General features: G+C 26.2%; 1 pseudogene; it reads right to left on the bottom strand.

Annotated features, from left to right (window-relative positions):
* Positions 1–662: 662 nt before the first annotated feature.
* Positions 663–3,585, bottom strand: LOC111038086 (annotated as a pseudogene).
* Positions 3,586–7,357: the final 3,772 nt, after the last annotated feature.

Here is a 7,357-nt window from a genome sequence, read left to right as displayed (position 1 = left end):
TCAGTAGTACCACCCGACAATTAATAATATACTAATATAATTATAATATTTTGTAATACTAAATAATTATAATAAATTACAATATTCTTACCAGATCTTTTTACTTGTTCAGCTACCTCTTTCCAAGCATTATCCTTGATTGTCTGATTTTTGTAGAGTGTACAACGCAAATCGTACAAACAGTTGAATTTAGCTACCATTTCCACGAGTTTTTCGTCCTCAGCGACAGTGAAGAGTACTTTTGACATGATGAAGTACAAGAAAAAAATATAGGAAAATTTTACGAACGCGTGTGCGGCTGTGTCTATACTGCTAACCAATCGGACGGTCCGTGCGGCTGACGCAACTTGCGGCCGCCGCAAAGCTGTTGACGAATTTTTGGAAACGCAACCATTGGATAACCTTGAAAGTAGTCCCCTGAGTCTGACGCGTCATAGGAATCGTACCTTCATTTTTTTTCATTTTTTTCTGTAGTTCCTCTAATTTGAACATTTTTATAAAATTCTTACTGAAATATGATGTTTTTATTTTACTCATTTTGTGTTTGGTCGATTACATCTGTTCCCGCTTTACGTAATTTTTCTTTTAACGCATCTTTATCCTATGCATAAATATAATATTATATATATATATGTCTTCACTGCATCATTATAGGAGTCAACTTACATTTTTTTGAATAAAATATGTTGTGCAAGTCCTTCAAGTTCTTGTGACATTTCATGATTATATTGAACAACTAAATCATAATGTAGATGTTTTTCTTTTCCTTCAATATCTTCAAACTGATTTTGAATTCTTTCATCTCTATTAGCTGCTTCCTGTGTTTCTTCATTACATTCTTGCAGTAATAAACAATCTAATTTTTTTAAAAATGCTTCATTCAATTTTTGTAGTACAGCTGTTTGTGTTTTATCATTGCTTAATTGGTCTAATCTATAATAAAAATATTTTGCATCCTGGGTAAATGAACGATAGAGATTTTTAAAACATTTAAAACATTTTACTTGAACAGGTAAATAATCCTTTTTATAAACTTCTTCTAAAATTTCTTTATTTAATAATTTAATTTATTGTCAATGATTATCATTTATTTTTTGTTTTATAAACGGAATTTCATATGTAAGTCGTTCAATTCTTTTATGAAAAGATTCCATCAGATTTTCGTGTATATTTTTCTGTTTCTGTAATTCATGTTATAGTAGAACATCACTATTATCTTTTTCTTGTTTTTTAATTACAATCCTTTTTTGTATTTGGTCCTGTGTATTTAAAGAGTTGATATTTTTGCCACTCAAATCTACAAGCACATTATCTTTACTTATATTTTGTTTTAGTCTTAATTCTCTCTCAGTGTCATGTTTAAATTTTGAATTAGCACTTATTTCTGTATGAACTAGTTCAATATGTTTTTTTTCCTTTTTTTGATAAATTTCATAATTTTTTTTCAACATCCTCTTCGAAATGTTATTCTTAGTCCAAGCTGTTCATATATAAAACATCAAATTCTTGTTTAATTTCTATTTCAGGCTTTTCATTTTTGAAGTATTTATTTTGTTTATTTTTACATAATTGTTGTTGGTATTTTGATGCAGCTGGCACTTGCAAGTATAATTCTATTTCATCATCCAATTTTGCACTGTTTTTCTAGTTGTTTGTTAAATGTGTCATCTTCTTTTCTATTTGCTTCTTCTTTTTCTGTTGAAAGTCCTTTTTTATGTTTTTCATCTTCTTCGTATTTGTTTTCTGGTTTATCATCATTCATCGATGTTGATCAAACAGTTGACATACATCAATCAAAAGACTTACCTAGTAAATACTTATATGTGTTCGTCTCTGAAAAGTTTAATTTTTTTATGCCATTTATCTCTTTACTGAATGCACTGTACATAACTTGTACATCCTTACTCATTATTTTAGGGATAACTGTTGTCAAATTCTCGCTAATTTTTACCATCCCTCTTGTATTGATGACCATAAAACATTTCTAAAAGTGTACATAACATAAATATTAAGTATGATATTTTATAGACTCAGAAGTAAAAAATATATGCTCACCAATCTTTTATTAAATCAATATCAATGCCGAGTTGATCATCAAAATCTTTAAATGTGTCCAATGTCGTTTTTGGCAAATCAATTAGTGCATATTTTAATATTTTATTTAGGTCAGTAGTACTATTTTGTTGTTGCTAATAATGTTCTTGTTATTTTTGACTCTTCTTTGATGCTATATTCAATGCTTCGTCTGAGTGACTCTATGTCTGATTTGGACACCGGTAAATCTTCATCTTGAGTTGATGGTATATGAAATAAATTAGTTATTTTATATTATTTACGAATTATGAGTTTATGAAATTAAATATAAAAATAGTATTAAAATACTAAAATGTTTATGTATCATTTAGTTATACCTGAACGATCGCATGTCCGACAATATTTTGTTTTTGTATTTGATTTAGTATGTGAATATTCATCTGTAAGAGACAATATTTTTAAATGGGTTAGTTTTAAAAACTTCTAACAATAGGGGAAAAAACTTTAAAAGATTTTAAAATTTTTACAAAATTGTGTTTTAAATTAATTTCATAGTTGTTGGGTTCAATTTGTATTTTAAAAAGACATGTACATATTAATTTTTCATTGTAAATACATACTAATAGATGTACCAGTTGATTGGGGGGCTAACGTGTTCGTCTGTAAATAATCTGCATCTGAAATAGTATAATAAAACAAAATTTCAAATAGATTTCAAAAAACATAATTTATTCAAAAAAATCACCATTTATTGTAGTTTTTTCTTCATTTTCTTTTAATATTTTAAAAGAAGAAGAGTTTTTCGTGTGTAATAACTTTTTTTTCTGTCTATTGGACATTTCAGAGTCATCAGATGAATCTGTTGTTGACACATAAAACATTAAAGCATCATCGCCTTTAACAATTAACATTAACATATTAAACCTAACTTTTTGATGGTAAAATATTTATTTAATGTTTACATAATTAAGTTGAAATAAATTACCTTTGACTTTATGTATTTCAGTTGTAGAACATTGTTTACTAAAAGAAGCTTTTAGGGGCATTCCAAGCTCATCTACGCTTAGTTTTTATGGATCGCTTTTGCCTTCAGAACTTTTTTCTTCTTCAATAGTACTACTCTGTCTGACGGTATCAGAAAATGCTTTTTGCATATACTTGACACCCTTATCATAATTCCCTAAAATGTATATTCTTAATAAATAAAAATATATAGTACCTATATACTTACATTATAAAATATAATCATTTTTTCTGTGTGAATATTTATGTATGTATATTATTGTGTACCTATTTTACATGGTTGAAATACTCACTGGCTTCTTTTATTAGTGTAATTTCAAAGCTTTTCCATGACACCTTGTGAGTTGATGACATTTTACTCATTTGGTCAATTTTATTGTATTCATTTTTATTAGGATATTTGCAGTAAAATGTATTATCTTTAAATTAAGTAAATGATATAGGTATTAAGTCAATAGTTGTTTTATCACAATTTTTTATTTTATTAAATTGTATTAAAACATGGGTTGTTTCTTTTTTAGGGTCCATATCTGTAACAAAACTACAATGTTTATTTTTTTATTTAACATTAGGTATATGTTTATTTACAGTAAGCTTAGTTTGTTTTTATATAAAAAATGTTTATGAGCTATGAAGTAATGTCACTGCATAACTGTGACTCCCATTTTCAAAGAGAACACATTTTTTTTTAAATTGTATCAATTGAAATAATTATTTTTCTGTTACATAATCTACCCAATTTCATAATTCCAATATTTGTAGATTTACAAGGGAATTTGAAAGCATCAGTGACAGTATTGTAGGCATATCCATGTAAATAAATACTATTTTGTTTTCTTTGAATTCTTGTAATACTAAAAACCTCACCAGAATACAATTTTACAACATTGTTGGGTTGTGTTGTATTCAACTCAAATCCCCGTAGAATTATGCTTTTTAAATAATTTTTTCTTTTATGAGTTATGTCAGGGTTAACTATTGGGCATTTTTTTTTTGTGTATATCATTTTCCATCATCATCTGTGGACATGCCTTTTGCTCAGAGACTCTTTTAACTAACCGTGCTAGAGGCATATTTCTACCACCAATCATTCGTTTGATTTTTCCAAGAAAATTTTCCAAAGGAAATGCGGAAATTGCAGAGAGAGGCATATTAGTATATTCTACATCATCTGCTATATGAACTAAATTATGGCTGCTCATAATTTGAGAATCAGATCCATAAAATGAAGGGTGGAGTTGAAAAAGTTTTTTTAGTAAGCCCCTCGCATAATTTATATATTCAACACATAACTCAGGATCATTTAAAATTCTACAAGCAACTACCAACAGTAAAAAATGATGGTACATTTTTTTTTAAGAACTTTACGTAATACCAGAGCCCCACAGTAATTTAAAAAAATCTAAATTGTGTAGCTTTCCAGTGAGTAAATGAATCTAAATCTAATGTTTTCCTTTGGAATTCTTTTTGTTTTGAGAAAGTTTACATTTACGATTAACTCTCATTTTGGCACCAAGTAACTGTTGTAAAATCCATTTCATTATTCCAAGATACAATAAATACATTGAGTCTAGGTTAAAATGATATAATATGATATAAAATATAACTATGTGGTGCACCACGTACCTTGATATAATTATGATGACATGTGGTGCCCAGATCCGTATATAATAATTTTAAGTTACAATAAAAAATAACTAGTTGATCTGGCACACTCATATCACACCGCTGAACATATAACGAATGATCAAATAATACAACTGCAGCAAACGGTAAAGAGCAGCCAAATCGTACAAAGAACAAAACCACAAGTTGATCACCAACGATGAACAATATATAAAAAAAAAAGGACCTCCTGCAAATATAATAATGTTTAATGACCGTAGCAGAAGGTGACCGAACGATACATAAAAAATATGAGAAAACCTGAGAAAACCAATTACTTGTAAAAATACACGATAACTAAAAGAAATTTTATTTTAAATACTTTTTGAATTAATATATTTGTTTGTGTTTAAATACAATTTTATTTTTTATAAGACTGGTATTTTGTTCTAGTTTAATGCTGTTTGTAAAATAGGGGGTATTAAAACGGATGATGTAACAAAATTAATTTTAAGAAAACTCTTCACCGACAAATTTGCTGCTTCATATAACTGGACTGGAGCAAAAAGGAAAAAACCATTGTCAAGTTTATTCTTGTCCAAGATAATTATTGGTAAGATAGTTTTATTGATGCTTAATTGTTTTTATGGCTCATATTGTTTAATACATTCATTTAATTATTTTTATATAGATGCTGTATTCAAAAACGCAAGGACTCAAAAGAGTCTGATATTATTGCGTGTATTAAGAACTTTATGAGACATGCTGAAGTTAGATACAAAAACAAGTAAAAACATTGGATATGATGAATATTTTCAAAATAATTACTTAAATATTTTTATAATTATTTCAGATTACTCAAACAGAAAGATGATGCTGCAAATGATTTAGTGATGTAATAAATAATCAATCACATACTATTATGATTTTTATTTATTTATCTTATATACCTAGACATTTTATAAAAAATAGTTTTTAAGTAATTATTAGGTAAGACAATGTTATAGTAAATAACATGGCTAAATTATATTATTTTTTTTTTGTAATTCCTAAAAAAAATTCAAGATAATTATTAAATATAAGCCACTGAAGTATTTAAATAATGCATTTTGGTTATAATACAATATAATATGTATTTGTATGTATTACTCATTTAATTTTATATGTATTGATAGTTTCAAACTAACTAAGTTAATTTCAAAGACTGAATATTATAGTTGTTGTTTTTATAGAATAGGTACTAACAGTAAATGTTCAAATATATATGTATAAGAGAATATGATTTAAAAAATTTACTTATTAATATTATATTAAATATGTTGTTATTTATAAAAATGTAATACGGCAAGCTACATTCTTTTTCTAGTTTCTAAAAACTAAATAAAAATATCTCAAGATAATATATTATATTTATTTGTATGTACAACTTTTTTAATTGTATAGTAAGTATATTGATAGTTTCAAACTGATGATGGTCATTTTAAAGACTGGAATATTGTGATAATATAGGTGCAATTTAAAGACTGAATATTAGTTATTTATTTTTATATAATAATAAGTATCTAAATATTCAAAAACATTGAAAGTGAATATGTTAAATTTGTTGTTATTTAATAAAACAGTTATTTAATTTACATAATCTACATTTGTAATATATATTTTATATTTTAATATATATATATTTTGTAATATCTCAAATTATCATCCATTGGATATATGTATAAGTATATAAATGATATTTTATGGTTATCCATTAGATAACATAGGGCATCTCACGGTTAACTTAAACAAATAACTAATGGATATTGAATTTGCATATCCAAAAATGCCAAAAAAAAACGGACATTTGGATATCTGATAGATATCCATACGAAAGTCATAAACATTTAATGGATATTATGGATATCTGAAAAGTACATCCACTGTATAACCACTGGATATATTTGTGCTGTGTGGGATGTATTACAAAAAAATTTAGTGTAAATCCACAATAATATTTTGTGAGCGTAACCCTAGAATTTTGGCAAAATTCGTAAAAATCACGAAAATTAGCAAATTATATTTAGTTAGAAATTCATATAAAATGTTCTATTTATATCTAAGATTTAAAAATGTAAAAAAAAATTCCATACAAGTTTGTCTACCTTTATCAGAAAAAAAATGTCTACCGGAAAGTCAAATTAAATTTTTATGAACATTTGAAGTTGAAATTTTTACGTTGGATATTCACTCGATTTCTCTTGTAGTGATTTTCTTATTTTGTTGTGATTCAAAAACGAATTACTGTAGACACTTCAAATTCGCACTAAATGCTTATTTCATCAATGCATATACTTGATAAAATTTTCAAAATATTCTGGCTCGTTTTAACCTGTTGACGGACATTTCCATTTTCCTTTTTTTTCCATAAATATCAATAAAATGTTATTGGTTGGGTCAAAAAACATGAAAATTCAATACAAGCCTCTTTATAATTTGTTACAATAGCAGTTGAAAAATATTAAAAATACGTAGGCACGATTTTTTTATAAGTACATAAGCATTTAAACTTTAAAGTTCAAATGTTGACAATATTTATCAAGTTGAAAATTGAAAACAAGGTTCCACTTAAGCAGTTTTTTCTATAACTAATAAATCTAAAAAATATATGAATACAGTTATTTTTTACAGACATTTTAAGTTCAAATTCGGACAA

This window comes from Myzus persicae, unplaced genomic scaffold, assembly GCF_001856785.1.
Source record: "Myzus persicae strain clone G006 unplaced genomic scaffold, MPER_G0061.0, whole genome shotgun sequence".
NCBI classification, from domain to species: domain Eukaryota; kingdom Metazoa; phylum Arthropoda; class Insecta; order Hemiptera; family Aphididae; genus Myzus; species Myzus persicae.
This window is presented reverse-complemented; position numbering and strand designations above follow the sequence as displayed.